The sequence below is a fragment of the Perognathus longimembris genome, chromosome 13 (assembly GCF_023159225.1).
Source record: "Perognathus longimembris pacificus isolate PPM17 chromosome 13, ASM2315922v1, whole genome shotgun sequence".
Lineage (NCBI taxonomy): Eukaryota > Metazoa > Chordata > Mammalia > Rodentia > Heteromyidae > Perognathus > Perognathus longimembris.
This window is the reverse complement of record NC_063173.1, coordinates 63,787,767-63,806,016: the sequence shown is the minus strand read 5'-3', so window position 1 is coordinate 63,806,016 and position 18,250 is coordinate 63,787,767. Positions and strand designations below refer to the sequence as shown.

General features: G+C 40.4%; 2 long non-coding RNA genes across 2 annotated transcripts; one reads left to right on the top strand and one right to left on the bottom strand.

Annotated features, from left to right (window-relative positions):
- Positions 1-227: 227 nt before the first annotated feature.
- LOC125361720 lies at positions 228-11,095 on the bottom strand. The gene is made up of 3 exons (XR_007212983.1): positions 10,949-11,095; positions 8,117-8,126; positions 228-238 (listed from the first exon to the last, which is right to left on the bottom strand). It is a non-coding gene; the product is annotated as an uncharacterized LOC125361720 (long non-coding RNA).
- On the top strand, positions 2,025-17,920 carry LOC125361721. Its single transcript, XR_007212984.1, has 3 exons — positions 2,025-2,105; positions 10,623-10,630; positions 17,911-17,920. It is a non-coding gene; the product is annotated as an uncharacterized LOC125361721 (long non-coding RNA).
- Positions 17,921-18,250: the final 330 nt, after the last annotated feature.

Below are 18,250 nucleotides of genomic sequence, written 5' to 3'. Positions count from 1 at the left end.
GATGCTGTTGCTTGTGTTAGGAAATATTTTGTGGCTGCTTCTGTTGAACGTGGGTTACTGTTGTAAATTATTATAGGAATAATTGCTAGTATGCTAATTTCTTTTTTTTTTTTTTTTTTTTTTTTTTTTTTGGCCAGTCCTGGGCCTTGGACTCAGGGCCTGAGCACTGTCCCTGGCTTCTTCCCGCTCAAGGCTAGCACTCTGCCACTTGAGCCACAGCGCCGCTTCTGGCCGTTTTCTGTATATGTGGTGCTGGGGAATCGAACCTAGGGCCTCGTGTATCCGAGGCAGGCACTCTTGCCACTAGGCTATATCCCCAGCCCCCCAAGTATGCTAATTTCTAGTCCTATTCATATGTATATTGAGTGTGAGGTTGTGAGAAATAAAGATACTATAAAGATAGTAAATGTAACTAGTGAATATACAACAATATTAATATGGGAGGGGATAAAACCAACATTTTCGGAGTATGGGCAGGAGACCTTTAATTAGCTGACCTTACTAGAATTTAGTGTAATAGGTAGCACGAAGAATTTTGAGTTATTAGGTTGAGTTCGAGTCCTACAATTCTAGAAATAAAAGGAATATAACCCTTATATTTTACTCTATCAAAATAACTCTTTAGACAGACATATTTCTATATTAGTGGTGGTATGCTCGTCTTACATATAGGTAGTGAAATGTGCCACATACATAGAGCAGGGTTAGGGGAAGGAAGTTTTTCATAGAAAATGCATAAGTTGGTCATATCAAAAATGATCCATAGAGGGCTGGGGATATGGCCTAGTGGCAAGAGAGCTTGCCTCCTATACATGAGGCCCTGGGTTCGATTCCCCAGCACCACATATACAGAAAACGGCCAGAAGTGGCACTGTGGCTCAAGTGGCAGAGTGCTAGCCTTGAGCAAAAGGAAGCCAGGGACAGTGCTCAGGCCCTGAGTCCAAGGTACAGGACTGGCCAAAAAAAAAAAAAAAAAAAAAATGATCCATAGAAACGAAGAAGTTAAAATTAATACTTTTACAACTAAATTTGAAGTTATCATTTCTGCACTGAGTGTTGAGTATGTTAGACCAAAAAATAAAATATCGGTTAATGAATTTATTAGGATAATATTTATATATTCTGCCATAAAGAATAAGGCATTCGGTCCTGTGGCATATTCAACATTGAAGCCTGAAACTACTTCAGATTCACCTTTGGTTGGGTCAAAGGGAGCTCGGTTTGTTTCAGCTAGTCTGTAGATAAATCATATTATAGCTAGGGGTCATGCTGGGAGAATTATTCAGATATATTCTTGAGACATTGATAGGGATAATATTGAGAATGGTCCAGCTAATAGTATGATTGATAGGAGGATGATTGCTAGGCTTACTTCATATGAAATGGTTTGAGCTATAGCTCGTAATGCTCCAAATATAGCGTATTTTGAATTGGATGCTCAACCTGATCATAAAATTGAATACACTGATATGCTTGATGCCGATAAGATGAATAGGCTCTTTAATGATCAGTTTTATAGCATCCAAGAATGGTTGAAAAACACCGTATGGACATACAATGTTAAGACCTTTTTGTAATTGTATATAGCCTAGGATCTTGCGTTCCAGTAGGGTTAAGAAGGCTATTGCTAATAAAATTGGAATAATAAATACAAGTAAATTTAAAATAAACAAGATGTTAGGAAGAGGAGTTGAACCTCTGATAATAAAGTTTTAGATCTTACACAATTGCCGAGCTCTGCCATCCTAACAGTTCCTTATGCTGGAACTTATTTTGGGCATGCTAATTTAATGAAGAAATAAATCATTAATTAAGCATTAAGGCGCTTTGGAAAAAGTTGGCATTATTTCTCTGGTCCTTTCGTACTACGAAAAATAGTAAATAGATAGAAACCGACATGGATTTCTCCGGTCTGAACTCAGATCACGTAGGACCTTAATCGTTGAACAAACGAACCTCTAATAGCTGCTGCAACATTTGGATGTCCTGATCCAACATCGAGGGCGTAAACCTCATTATCAATATGGACTATTTCATGAGATTGCGCTGTTATCCCTAGGGTAACTTGGTCCATTGATCAGAAATTCTGGATCAAAGGTGACGTAGTTTAACTTTGACTTGAAAGTCCAGGTCTAGGTCTTTCGGAGGATTATTTTTTTCTCCGAGGTCACCCCAACCAAAATTTTCTTTCTAGCTTGTTACTGTTTACCTCTGCTACAGTGAGTTTAAGTTTTTAATAGAAGTTAATTTAAGGTCCATAGGGTCTTCTTGTCTTATTATTTAATTTCCGCCTCTTCACGGAAAGGTCAATTTCATGGGCTAAATGTAAGAGACAGTTAAGCCCTCATTATGCCGTTCATACTAGTCCCTAATTAAGAAACAAGTGATTATGCTACCATTGCACAGTTAGGATACCACAGCCATTTAATGTTAGTCACTGGTCAGGCAGTGCCTCTAATACTTGTGATGCTACAGGTGCTGTTTTCAGTACACAGGCGGGGCTTGTGTTTGCCAAGTTCCTTTTAAAATTTTTAAATCTTTCTTTGGTGACATACCTGTGTTGGATTAACATTGGTTTGTATGGGTTTAAGATTAATATGGGGTTTCTTAAATGTTAATTTTAATTATCAGTGACTTATTCGGGCGGATATACATTTATGTCAAGAGAAATTATTCTTATTACTTATACTAACATTGGTGCATCTAATATAATTGGCCCACTGTATTTGTAGGAATTGTTATAGGTTTTAGTAATATTTATATTTAACTCGTGTTGAGCTTGAACGCTTTCTTAATTGGTGGCTGCTTTTAGGCCAATTATGATTATTTATTCACTAGAAAAGGTTGAATCGTAATTCTGAAGAGCTGTAACTCTTTAGATTAACATTAAAATTTACATTTAATTTATTAATATTTTAGGTAAATTTTAAGTTGAACTACAATTCTTTGGCTGGGCAACCAGCTATCATCTGGCTCAGTAGGATTTTCACCTCTAACTTTAAATTATCTCACTATTTTGCGACATAGAAGAGTTGGCTCTGGCTAGCCATTTAAAGGTATTGCGTCTGATTTTGGGGTGTTTGGCGAATACACTTTTTGTCAAATTTATTCTACTTAGTCCACTATGCAAAAGGTAGAAGGTTTTTATCTTTGCTTTATTATACTTTAATTATATCTTTCATCTTTCCTTTGCAGTACTGTTTCTATAAGATCTAGTAATAAAATTTCTATCTCCTATACTAGTTTAGGAGTGAATGATTTAATTTATACATTAAGAATAATTTAGTTTATGGAAGGCTAGGCTAGCAATAGTTCAAAGCATTCAAGTATTTTGAAGTATTCTGACCGTAAGTCACATGCTTTATTTAAGCTATACTTTGATTAATCAAGGTGCACTTTCCAGTACGCTTAGCTTGTTAAGACTTATCTCCTCTTAATTCTTGTAGTTAAAAGTTATGTACTTATCTGCATCAAATATTGAGGAGGGTGAGTGGCGGTGTGTGTGTGTGCTTCATTGCTCTATTCAAGTAAACACTCTATTTTTACTTTACTGCTAAATCATCCTTTATGTTGTCTATTCCAGACAAGGTTTCCTATGTTCTGGACCAGAAAATGTAGGCCATTTCATCCCGAGTTACACCTCGACCTAACTTTTTTAAATAATATAATTGGGCTTACTTGAGGGCCTTTTTAGGGTTTTCTGAAGATGTTGGTATATAGACTGAATTCGCAAGAAATAGTGAGGTTTATTGGGGTTTATTGATTACAGAACAGGCTCCTCTACATGGATATAAAGCACTACCAAGTCCTTTGAGTTTTAAACTGTGCCTAGTTCTCTGGTGAATATGCTTGTTTTAAACCTATTTATGTTTACAACTTACATAGTGGGGTATATAATCACAGTTTGTGTTATAGTTTTACTGTTTTAATTACATAAGATTTCTTTCCACATTGTTTTTCATAAATGGTAGGACTTCTTACAGCTTAGCTGTACTTTAATTTTAATGGATATTTAATTCAACACTCGTTACGCCGAACTTTATTTGGGTCTTTCGTATGACCGCGGTGGCTGGCACGATGTTTACCAACCCTATGTCAGTATAACTTAAGTCGAACTTAAGTTCATAGCTTAATTTTTATCCCTGCTGTAGCCCATGGGGATGTGGTTAAACATGGCATTATGAGCTTCAATTGTTATATTGAGAGCTTAAAACCTACTCCTTTTATTCTAATTGAATTTTAGGGTAAAACTCACCAGCGTACTGATATTTGCATGTATAATTTTAATGACAGCAAATAAAAAGGCCAAGACCAAACCTTTGTGTTTATTGGATTAAACAATTACATTAACCGGGTGGCCTTAGGAGTTTTGAGTGTCCACTAAGTTTTTAGAAAGTTCAGATTAGGACTACGTTGGTATTTGCATCTATTAATGTTTAGGGAAATGGGTGTTAACAAAGTGCTAATCTCCTAAGGGGGGGAGAATAAATATTATTTCTGTGTATGCATTAGAGTACTATTTTAGTATAACATTTTTTCATGTCCTCGAGCATTAATTAATATGTCAATGGCTTGATACTTATGGGGTTGGAGAATGTTAGTTAATAAATCCAGCTACAGATCAATTGACTGCGTCCATGCCTTGACGGCTTAGCTGAGTCACAGCATGCAGAAAATAAAAAAATACCAGGGGTATGACAGTTATGTTGGTCATGGCTGATTAGTCACTAATCCATCAAGATGTCTTAAGGGGAACATGTGGGTGATCTTAATTTTATGGCCCTGAGGTACAAACCAGATGTCAGGTATAGTTTCACAATAGCTACCCCCAAGTTTTATGGGCCCGGAGCAAGAAGGGTAGGCTGAGTAGGCGGGTTGATGGTTTCACGGAGGATGGTTAAGAGACAACAAGTAGTAGGGGATATCCACGTGTTCAAGGACTAACGAAATTTAATGGACTAATGTGCGTATGGTATTACTGTTTACAAGCATTAACTGATTATACTGTACAATATTCATATTTTGGAGCATTTAATGTGGATAGAACAGGATGTAAACGTACTTTATGGGGGTTATTACTTGCTTATAAGCATGTATGCATTAATTTAATGTGGCATAAGCATTTTACAGTTTATGAACAATTAATCATAATATGCACGGTAATTTTTTTGGGGGGGGGGAGAGTTTAAGATTAAGCCTGATGAAACAGTTTAAATTTATTAAGTCTCCCAAGTACAGGGAATACTTTAATTAAGAATTCCAGCTTTGGGGGTTGGAAGCAGGATTGTATTCTTTCCCTGAATGCTTTAAGAAGATAAAATCTTCATCTTACGTTTACAAGACCTATATAATCCTTATACTATTAAAGCAGTCTTCATTTAAGTATTTTATTATCAATTAATCCGACAATTGAGAGAAAGAGAAGGATAATAGAAAAATAGACAAAGGATGCGATTTGTCCAATTATGATAAAGGGGGGTTCTACTGGTTGTCCTCCCATTCAGGTTAGAATAAATAAATCTGAGACTAAAATTCAAAATAGGATTTGGCTAATAGGTAGGAATATTAATCCACGTTGGTTAGATGTATGGAGGAGTGGGAATAGGGCAAGGACTAGGATTGATAGGATCAGGGCAACTACTCCTCCTAGATTATTTGGAATGGAGCGTAGAATAGCACAGGCAAATAGTAAATATCATTCTGGTTTAATATGAGCTGTTGTATTGAGTGGGTTAGCTGGTGTATAATTATCTGGGTCTCCTAAGGCATCTGTGAAGAATAAAACGATCATAAACAAGAAGGCTAGCAATGCTACACCTCCTAATAGATCTTTGAACGAGTAGTAAGGATGGAATAGAATTTTATCTAAATCAGACAGGATGCCTAGTGGATTATTAGATCCTGTTTCGTGAAGAAATAAAAGATGAACTATGGACATTGCTGCAATAATAAATGGTAGAATGAAATGGAATGCGAAGAAATGAGTTAAAGTAGCTTTATCAACTGGAAACCCCCCTCAAATTCACTCTTGCTAGGTCTGAGCCAATATAAGGAATTGCAGATAATACATTGGTAATTACAGTGGCTCCTCAAAATGAAATCTGTCCTCATGGAAGTACATATCCTATAAAGGCTGTAGCAATTACTAGAAATAGAATAATTCCAATATGTCAGGTTTCTTTGTAGAGGTATGAGCCCTAATAAATACCTCGTGCAATGTGCAGATAAAGACAAATGAAGAATTATGATGCTCCGTTACAGTATATACATCGGAATAATCAACTATAGTTAACATCTCAGCAAATATGCGCGACTGAAGAAAATGTTGTGAGTGTATCAAATGTGTAGTGCATAGATAAGAATAGGCCAGTAGAAATTTGGATAATTAAGCATACTCCAAAAAGGGATCCTAAGTTTCATCATCCTGAGATGTTGGAGTTGGAAGGTCAATGAAAGCATGGTTTACTATTTTTATGAGAGGATGAGACTTTGATATGATTGTCATTATAAAGTGTTTTTATAGTTCAATTAACAACGATTTTTCATGTCATTGGTCATGGTTTAAGTGCATGTGAAAATCATGACAAATTTACTTTATTTAACTTTAATCTTAATAGTTTTAGGTTTTGTTGGGGCGGCTATAAAAGCTTCACCTATTTTCGCGGGTGTAGGATTGATTGTTAGTGGGGCTGTTGGGTGTGATCTTAATAATTCCAAATGATAGCTCTTATATTGGTATGATTGTATTTTTTTATTTATTTATGAGGGATGTTAGTAGTATTTGGTTATACAAGTGCTATATCAAGTGATGAATATCCTGAAACTTGAGGCTCAAATTTATGACTCTGATTTTTACTATTATTAGGAATCACACTAGAAGTCATTTTAGTAATTACTGTTCTGCATTTTGAGGGGTTAGGTGTAGGTGGATTATATAATTGAGATAATATTTTAGCATTTGGTGAAGACAATGTATTACTAGTTTGGGAAGATTCACTTGGGGTGGCGGCTAAGTACAGTTATGGGAGTTGAATTACAGTAGTTGGTGATTGAACTCTATAGCTGTTTATCTTATTATTGAAATTACTCATGGCATTTAGCTAATAATAACTAGTAGAAGTAGGGTGGATAAGATGAATGATGAATACATTTTCAATAGGCCTTTATGATATGACACGGAGCTAGAAAATGTATTAATGGTAGCTAGGGTTTTAGGTATAATTTTTTCATTTCATGTATAGTCTATAGTTGATGTTGCTAATTTTTGACTAAATGTGAGACCTATATTAGGAAGGAGTCTATGTATGATGGTTGGAAAAATTCCTAGCTGGTTAGAGAAGTTGAATGAATATGATTTTGGATTTAATTTTAAATAAGATGACATAATGTTTAGTTCTATGTCAGGAGCTGAGCTAGCAGCTAAATTCTTCCTGACCTCTGGCGGTGTTTTCAAAGACACGCAAGGACATGGCTTAATGGAAAATCAGAAATGTTTTACTGTGTCTGCCATGAGTCCATTCTTATGTTAACCAACCTCATCCAGTCTTAGCTATCATCGGGTATTGATAACTCCAAGCCTTTTTGTGTTCTGGAATTTTAAGCCTATGCTGCTGTTTCCTGGTTTTCAAACTGCATATAAGCTGGAAGTTAAGAATAAACATGGCTGCAGTCTTGAGTTTCAATCTCGAGATGCAGACCTCCCGTGCCCCATCTTTGCCTCTTATCTTTTTTCTCTTGTCTTCTATTTTTCCTTTTCCTTAATCCTCGCCGCCCTCAGTCAGGATTCCCGTTCACTGCCGGCTGACTCGGCAGGGTTCTATTGCAGTAATAAACCCTATGATAGTTACTGTTAGAGCTGATAATTTGATTATAAGGCATAGTTACAGTTTGGGTGTTGATAGGATTAATACAGTTGGAAAATAGGAAACCAGCGAAGATGCTTCCTATTAGAAGGTGTTTGATCGGATTAATTAGGCTTGGATTATTTTAATTGATGGAATTAATTGGTAAAAATTGTGGATGTCCTTTTAAAATGAAGAAAATAATTTGTGAGCTGTAGATAGCTGTAAAAGATGTTGCAATTAGGGTGATTAGGGCCCAAGAATTAGTATATGACAGATTTATTGCTTCATTGATTAGGCATTTTGAGTAAAATCCTGTAAGGAAGGGTGTGCCAGTTAAAGCTAGGCTACATACAATTAGAGCAGATGTTGTAAATGGTAGACATGGGGCGATTCCTCCTATTTTTCGAATGTATTGTTCATCGTTTAAGTTGTGGATAATTGAGCCAGAACATATAAGTAACATAGCTTTGAAGAATGCATGTGTACAGATGTGAAGAAATGATAAATAAGGCTGATTAATGCCTAGAGTTACTATTATCAAACCTAGTTGGCTTAAGGTAGAGAATGCAATAATTTTTCTAATATCGTTTTGGGTCAGGGCACAGATTGCTGTGAATAAGGTTGCAATGGCCCCAATACATAGCATTAGTGATATAATATTTGGGAGATTAGCTACAAAGGGATAAAAATGAATTAACAGAAAGATTCCTGCTTCAACTATAGTACTAGAGTATAGTAGACCAGATACAGGTGTAGGACCTTCTATGGCAGATGGAAGCCATGGGTGTAAGCCAAATTGAGCGGATATACCAGTAGCTGCTACAATTAAACCCAGTAAGGGTAAGGCAGTTTCATTACTTATTAAAAAAAATTTGTTGAAGTTCTCATGAATTACAGGTATTATAAAATCATGCTATAGATAAAATAAAGCCAATGTGTCCAATGTGGTTATAGATAATACCTTGTAAAGCTGCAGTGTTAGCATCTGCTCGACAATACCATCATCCGGTTCATAGAAAGGATATAATTCCTACACCCTCCCATCACTAAAGAGTTGGAACATATTATTAGCTGTGACTAGGATGATCATAGTGATGAGAAATATAAGGAGGTAGGTCCTAAATCAGTTTAGGTTTGGATCTGAATGTATATAGCATGTAGAAAATTCTATGATGGACCAAGTGAGGAATAAGGCTATAGATAAAAAAATTAACAGCATAAAGATCTAACTTAAAGCTTATAGCTTATGTATAATTCTGTGGAGTGAATAGTTATTCAGTGATAGAGATGACTGTCTCTTTTTTTATATTGATGAAAAGGAATAGTGGAATCAGACTAATAATGAAGGCTCATTTTATAGATTCAGTCATTTGATCAGGATACGTTACTGTTGGTTGACCCATTAAAACTTTTGTTAGGGGTTTTAGAAGAATAGCTATTATGAATATAAAAGATAGGATAAGCATTATAGGTTACTTTATCTTGGATTTGCACCAAATTTTTGGCTCCTAAGGCCACTGGATTACCATTATCCTTAAAAAGTTAATTAAAAAGCCATACTTTTATGTATGGGTGGAGGAGTTAGGAGCTCCTCTTCACCTTTTCGGGTAATTAAAAGAACTATAATTCTTTGTTTCTAGATTCACAGTCAATTGTTTTGTTTAAACTATAATGTAAACTAGAGTTTAAACTATAATTGTAGGGCCAAGAATAGGACTTGGTGGAATTGTAAGAATGATTGGCATTAAGTGAAGAAAAATTAAGGTATGTTCTCATGTTATCAATGGAGAGGAGGAGAGGAGAAGGCGGAGGAGGAAAAGGAGGCAAGGACACAGAGGAGAGATAAGGAGAAGAGAAGAGGGAGAATAATGTTTTCAAATGAAAAGGGGAACGAAAACCCATTCTATTTTATTCTACAGGTAAGTCTGTTATTCAAACAGAACTAAAGGAGTTCCTTGGGGGGGGAGGGCAGTCTTGGGGCTTGGACTCAGGGCCAGAGCACTGTCTCTGGGTTCTTTTTGCTCAAGGCTAACCCTTTGCCACTTGAGCCACAGCACCACCTCTGACCCTTTCTATATATTTCGGGCTGAGGAATCGAACCCAGGGCTTCATGTATAAGAGGCAATCACTCTTGCCACTAGACCATATTCCCTGCCCCTAGAAGAGTCCTTTTTCAGGAAATTTTAGATCATAAAATTGAGCCAGGTAGGGTAGCAAATTCAGGTAAGCCCCACAGTTGGTAGGATGAGGAAGGAAGATTGAGAGTTCAAAATAAGCTTGGTCTAATGTAGAAATACAACATCTAGGGGACAGAGAAAAGACAGAAAAGAGGAGGGGAAGAGGAGGAGAGAGGATGGAGGGGGAGGAGGAAGGGAGGAGGGGAGGGGAAAGATAATATTGAGACTGGTAGGGTGGTAAATGCAGGTAACCACAACAGTTGGGAGGCTGAGGCAAGAAGACAAATTTGAGACCCCCCCTGGTCTAATGCAGCAATACAATGTCTGGAAAAAGAAAAAAGAGGAGGGGAGGGGAGGAGAGAAGAGAGGGAAATAGGAGAGGAGAGAGGCACTTAAATGAGACACTAGGTGGCACAAGTGCAGTTTTCTTCAGTGTACTAATTCGTAAAAGCTGCTGGTCTAGAAGAATCCAACATCAAGTGTATTTTGCATGTTAACAATCCAACACTTAGTCAAATAAAGCCAATCCTTGAAATAATGGAACACCAAAAAAATGAATCACCATCAACACAGGGGATTTGCACAAATTAATCTGAAAAAGAATTAACAGTCATTTGTGCCACTGTTGAACAATCAATGACATACAATTTATGGAGATTCAACAGCTAGTTGCATCTCCTTCCATGTTCACATGTTTGGACCATGTGTCTCTCAGGTTATTCAGTGGTCTGTTCTTTTGCTGTTGTCCATCGTGGGGTGTACTTGAGCCAGTGCCACTTCTGGTTTTCTGGCATTTAATTGGAGATAAGGGTCTCAAGCACGTTCCTGCCTGGGCTGACTTTGAGCCATGATCCTCAGATCTCAGCCTCCTGAGTAGCGAGGATCATTGGTGTGAGCCACTGGTGCCTGGCTCTCGATTTTATTGACACTCTGTACTTAGGAATTAATGGGTGCTTTGTCTGACGAGTTTTGCAGCTTACGTTTGGAATCTTAGGAGGTTTGTACTGATTTCCTTTAAAGGATTTCAATTTATCGAACTTTTCTTTTAATGGCTTGTAGATTTTCTGTCACCCATGATAGCACCTACTAATCTCCAGGCTTCAGCTTTATCCAGCCCAAGCATCATGGTGGCCTTTCCAGCCTGAGTCTACAATGCTCAGTGCATGCCTGGGACACCCCACTCTCTACCATCAGACAACCCTAGTGTTGATCAAGTGAGGCCCATGCTTCTGTTGCTTCAACGGTGACAATGTCTGATCCTCAGATGTGCCTAAAGTGTCATCTCAAAACCCAAGACTGGGGCTGAGAATGTGGCTTAGTGGTAGAGTGCTTGCCTAGCAAGCATAAAGCCTTGAGTTCGACTCCTCAGTACCACATAAACAGCAAAACCCGGAAATGGTGCTGTCGTTAAAGTGGTAGAGTGCTAGCATTAAGCAAAAAGAAGCTCAGGGACAGCTCCCAGGCCCAGAGTTCAAGTACCAGGAGTAAACAGCCAGTGCTCATGGCATGCTTTATGGCTAAAAAGTGTGTTTTGCCAAGTCTCATTCTGCATCCTGCCTCATAGCAGCAATTGAGGCCCCAAGTATCTGTGTGGCTACTTAGATGGAGTCCCTGTCTGGAACTGTGCACAAATGAGCATAAAGAATAGCTGTCAGGGTCTGAGAGGCCATTTGCCTGGTGACACCATGGCACTTTCAAGTCCCTCCATCGCCCAGTATTACCTTGGAGCAGGGCCAGCCATGGTCTGGTTGCTTCAGTCCCAGCCACACTGGTTGCTCAGCTCCTAAACTAAACCCAGTGGCCCTGTTTTCATACCAGATCCTTGTCACCTTCTCCCTGATGCATCCTCATATGATTGTGATTCAATGATTAGAGGGTCTTAGATCTTTGACGGACAGTGATGTCAACTTCAGAATGTTTTTGAATGGGTGTCACTTCTTCAGGGGAGGGAGTGTCATTCAAGCCACTTTTCTACATTGGGCCATACTTCCAGATACTACACTCAAAATTCCAAGTGTATGTACTCCATGTTTTCTGCTGACACTAGACACATTTTGCCCTCAAAGTACTTACAGGCAGAAGAAGTCAACAGGCAACAAAGGATGGGCATGCTGGAACTACTCCCCAGGGAAGCAGGATCCTATATAGGCGACAGGGGAAGAACAAAACAGAAAGTGACACAGGAGGTCCTTACTAGAAAACTTGAATAAAACCAGTGTAAAGGAACTGACTGGGTTATATTAAAGGGGTGAGGTTCAGTGTTGAGTTGCTTGCCTAGGTTGTGGGAGGCCCTGAAACAATAAATTTTACATTCACCAAAAAGAAACATATGCTTTGCTATGCTAAACAAAATGTGTGTAACACCTATGTAATAAAAATAAAATATTTTCAACATAGCCCCTCAGCCCCTAACTCACAATCACAGAGCAGGACATGACCAAAAGCAGAAATGAATGCATGGCAAAGAGTCAGAGACTTGGGCAGGGGCCTAGGGTCACTGAAATTGTTCTGATCAGCACCAACATATGAAGCAGTAAAAGATCAGCTGCCCTTCCTCACACATGCCTTCACCTCCTTCCCCAGGCCTCAGGATGGATATGAAAGTATAAATGAAAACTTTATGCAGACTTGAACATAGGCCAGGGGCCTGGGCAAGGCATGATTTTTCCAGAGCAGGTTCTAATGGGGTCCATCCACACTGTTCTACCTTGGGCTATAGAGCCAGAACCTCTATTCCTGATTCCAAGCTTCCAGGCTCTACACATTTTATTCTGACACCATGTGCATTTTCTCTCAGAAATGCATACAAAGCCAGCATAAAAAGAACCAGGGCTAAGAGCTGAGGTACTTGCCTAGCTTGTGGAAGGCCCTGGAACACAATACCACTGGAAATCACTAAAAAGAAAGTGAAATAGTTTTGTAGGCCTAATAAAATGTGGCTCACTCCTGTCATCCTAGCTACTCAGGAGGCTGAGACAAGAGGATCCAGGTTCAAAGCCAGCTCAGGCAGTAAAGTTCATAAGACTGTTATCTCCAACGACCCACTAGAAAACCAGAAGTGGTGCTGTGGCTCAGGTGGTAGAGCACTAGACTTCAACTGAAGACCTCAAGGACAGAACCCAGGCACAGAGTTCATACCCCACATTCAGCAAAGAAAAAAATTTTAAATAAACTTTAAAAATAAATGTGTAGGCGCCAGCAACCACACAGGAAGATAGCAGAACAGAGTCCCAAATCCGTAACATTCGTGGATCTAGGTAACATTTGCCAGTCACCCATTGTAGAAGCAGTTTGCAGAAAACTTGTAGCAGACCAAAATGTTTCAGATAATTGGGCCATTGACAGCGGTACTGTTTCCGACTGGAACGTGGGTCCTGCCCCAGATCCAAGAGCTATCAGCTGCCTAACAAATCATGACATTAGCACAGCCCATAAGGCAAGACAGGTCACCAAAGACGAAGTAATCAAGTTAAAAACTGCAAAGCTAAAATTGAACTACTTGAAGATCCCTATTATGGAAACGACTCCGACTTCGAGCTGGTCTATCAGCAGTCCCTCCGGTGTTGCAAGGCCTTCCTAGAGAAGGCCCACTAGGTTAGCACTGCCCACAGCCAAGCCAACAACTCACCCACTAGTCCTGTGCATAAGTGTAGAAGCTTTCCTTAGCCTCAGCCCCTGTTGTTTCTTCAGCTGACTTACTCTTAAACATAATTGTAGGTGACAAATTAGTTTTATTTAACCAAGAAGTTAAATGACTTCTCATTTTCTCCTGATTATAAAACAGTGGAACAAGGAAACAGGGAAGAACAAAATACAACCCTGTGAAGTAATAATGACCTGAGCTCAAGAAGACCTGGACAGTGTGGTCTACTTGGCATGTTGCATGCCTAGCACTGCCCAGTACACCTGCATACCTTGTACCTTGCTGACCTGGGCTCTTATAGTCACAATAGCTCTCTACTGATAGCAGCTCCTCTGCTCTCAGAAATGTTTTTTGGTTTTTTTTTTTTTTGTTTTTTTGTTTTGTTTTTTTTTTTTGGCCAGTCTTGGGCCTTGGACTCAGGGCCTGAGCACTGTCCCTGGCTTCTTCCCGCTCAAGGCTAGCACTCTGCCACTTGAGCCACAGCGCCGCTTCTGGCCGTTTTTCTGTATATGTGGTGCTGGGGAATCGAACCTAGGGCCTCGTGTATCCGAGGCAGGCACTCTTGCCACTAGGCTATATCCCCAGCCTCAGAAATGTTTTAACTCAATTTACTCGTAGAGCACATTTGTATGTTTAAGATAGAAGCAAGGAATGGTGGTGACTGTAAATCCAGCACTAGGGACGATAAGGCAGGAGGATCATAAGTTCAAGGCCAACCTGGGCTACAACATGCCTCAAATTACAAAAAAACACAAAATAAGAGGAAGACTGGTGGAATAAATCTTTAGTATTCTTACTACTTGTTGCTTTGTATTTAGATTATTTCAAGGGGGTCAGCTTATTTGTTCCAATTTGAGCCACTTTGCATTTAAGAATTGAATTCTATATTGGAAGTACACTTGTATGCAAGTAACCTTCAGTCAGTGGAGAGAATGTTTTCCATACACATGCAACTCTAGTGTCCAATCAAAATTGACCAGCCATGAAGTTTTAAAAATTGCAGAGTGCCATTAGGTTGGTGTGCAGTAATGATATATTTGTAACTATTCTTTCATCAGCATTTAGTAACTTCCAGGCAAACAGGTATCTTTGGTGTACCATCAATTAGCTCACCTCAAATTATAAGGATATTTCAGAAAATATTATTTTCAAAATAAACAACTATGGCGTTATATAAGATAAAAAATAAATAAATGTGTGTAAGACATATATGATAAAAAAAAATGAAAATTTTTTTTGCCAATCCTGGAGCTTGAAGTCAGGGTCTAGTCACTGTCCCTGAGCTTCATTTGCTCAAGGGTAGTACTCTACCACTTGAGCCACAGCACCACTTCCTGCTTTTTCTGTGTATATGGTACTGAGAAATCAAACGCAGGGTTTCATGAATGCTAGGGGGACATCCTACCATTAACCCACATTCCCACCCCAAAAAATCTTTCTGTGCTGGTCAGGGGCTTGAACTCAGGTATGAGCACGGGCTGGTGACATCATGGGTGGCACCTGCAGGGAGGCATGTGCATCAGCAGCGCCCTGACCCCTGACCCCAACCCCGCAAACCTCACCCCGACCCAATCCAACCGCCATGACCCAATCCAACCCAGACCCCTAACCCAGGCCCCAGGATGGACATGAAAGGAACAGAGGCCAGGGGCCTGAGCAAGGCATAAGTTCTCCAGAGCAGGTTATAATTGGGGCCATCCACACTGTTCTACCTTGGGCTACAGAGCCAGAACCTCTATTCAGGATTCCAAGCTTCCAGGCTCTACACATTTTATCCAGACACTCAGTGCATTTTCTCTTCAAAATGCCTAAAAAGGCTGGAAATCATGAAAACCAAAGGTGGCATAAAAACAACCAGGGCTAAGAGATGAGGTACTTGCCTAGCTTGTGGAAGGCCCTGGAACACAATACCACTGGAAATCACAAAAAAAGTGAAATACTTTTGTATGCCTAATGAAATGTGGCTCACTCCTAGCTACTCAGGAGGCTGAGACAAGAGGATCCAGGTTCAATGCCAGCTCAGGCAAGAAAGTTCATAACACTTATCTCCAATGACCCACTAGAAAACCAGAAGTGGTGCTGTGGCTCAATTGGTAGAGCACTAGCGTTCTGCTGAGGAGCTCAAGGACAGCACCAGGCCCAGAGTTCAAGCCCCACAGCCAGCAAAAAAAAAATATATATATACATATATTTTAAATAAACAAAAAATAAATGTGTGTAAGAACTATAAATATGATGATAAAATGAAAATCTTTTTTTTGTTGTTGTTGTAGCTGTTTTTGCCAGTCATGGAGCTTGAACTCAGGGTCTGGGCACTGTTCCTGAGCTTCTTTTGCTGAAGGCTAATACTCTTACCACTAGAGCCACAGCACCACTTCCTACTTTTTCTGTGTATGTGGTGCTGAGGAATCAAACACAGGGTTTCATGAATGCTAGGGAAGCACCTTAACCCTAACCCACATTTCTACCCCAAAAATTCTTTTTGTGCTAGTCCTGGGGATTGAACTCAGGCAAGAGCACTCCACCACTTGAGACACAGCTCTGCTTCTACTACAGGTTTTTTGTTGTTGTTGATTGATGATAAAGAGCCTCATGGACTTTCCTAACAGGGCTGGATTCAAACTGCAATCAACAGATTTTGGCCTCCTGAGTAGATAGGATTACAGGCATCTGGAAAAAACATTTTCCACACATTCCCTCCACCCTAAACTCCGTGCCGTATGCAAGACCTGGGTTTTGGTCTATGTTCTCCAAACCAAGATTTCTTGGGGTCCACTCAGGGCATCCTACATTGGATTGGACACCTAGATCCAACACCTACCATTCCAATCCTCAGCACTTAGGCCTCTCCTCTGTTGAGTGAGATCAGAGCCATGGCTGATAGAAGGAAAAACAAGAAAAAGCCGTTTAGACCACACTTTCTGCTCCTGCCTTCTGCTACCTCCATCCAGCTCCTAATGAGACAGATCTCATGCCAGGCCTGGGGGCAGTGATGGCCCACTGAGACCACCATGGGACAAGACTCAGTATAAAGGTGCTTGCCTGGCTGGCAAAGCATGCTCCAAAAACTAGACAAAATACCTTGGTATGCCAAGTAAAATGTGCAATAAACAAGAGAGGCAGGCTGAACTTCACCACACACTTCCACAAATACCCCAACACCCATGCCCTGAGCCTGCCTAGACTGGAATCACCATCTAAAGTCTCTGCAGTGAATGGGAACTGGATCCAGAAACCTGGTTTGGGCCTGTTATAATGTTAATTATCAGAAAAACCACATTTTGAAGGATCCAATCTTGGAGTCTTTATTAGAATGCTAGCAGTCTATAGGCAGCCAATGGGTACAAGAGCCAGCTGCCCCCAAATATACTTATCACTGTTAGGAAACAGGCCAGAGGAAAGAAAAAACAAAAACTATACTAACAAACTAATTCAGCTCCAAGAGCTGATTTGGGACACCATGTTGACCAGAGATAAGCAAAGAGACAGAACACAGGATGCAAACACGGAGATGTGTGGCATGGTGTAATGGCACCAAGTGCTTGTCTGGGCCTAAATAAGGTAAAGTGAGGGGACAGGGTAATAGCAAGGTCCTATTCCCAAGCCCTGGACTGACAGGTTCAGTCACCTATAAGGGAAGTGCTCACCCCTGTCTCCAGGAATTCAAACACAACCATCAACAGGGGGTCAGAATTCCCTCCCTCCACCATGAAGAAGAGATGCCAGACCCTACAATTCAACATGTGTGTGGCCAAGATGGCGCCAGCCAGACCTCCTTACTTCAGGGCTTAGGCACCCTGAAGCCACTACAAGAAGGGCACAAATGAACAAACAAGAGAGAAAGGCCGCACTTCTCCATACACAACCACAAACACCCCACACCCATGTTCTGGGCCTTCATAGACAGAAAGTGCCAGCTAAAAGCTTGACAATGGCTGGGAGCCGGCTCCAGAGGCCTGGTTTGGGGACTGGCCTCACCCAAGCCACTTCAGGAGAAGCAGACCGTATTTGTCCACACTGTCCCTCACCTGTATCCATGCCCTGGGCCTGCATAGACTGAAATTGCCTGCTAAAAGCCACCTACAGAAGCCTGGTTTGGGGACTGGCCTCACCAAAGCCACTTCAGGAAGGACACAAAAAAACACAGAGGGTCAGGCATGCAATAAAAACCAACACCCATGCCATGGGACTGCCAAGACTGATAGCACTGGTTAAAAGCTCTGCACTGACTGGGAGCCAGCTCCAGAAGACTGGTTTGAGGCCTAGACTCACTGAAGCCAACAGCGAGGCAGGCCGCGCTCCTTCACACACCCTACAACCATGTCTGGGCCTGCCAAGACTGAAAGCAAGCTAAATGCTCAGCACTGACTGGAAGCCGGCTCTGGAGGCCTGGTTTGACGCCTTAGGCTCACCAAGGCCACTTCAGGAAGGGACCAAACGAGCAAACACGAGAGGCAGGCCACGCTTCCCCACACACTGTCACAGACACCCAACAACCGTGGCCTGGGCCTGCCAAGACTGAAAGCCCCAGCTAAAGGCTGGGCACTAACTGGAAGCTGGATCCAGAGGCCTAGTTTGAGGATTAG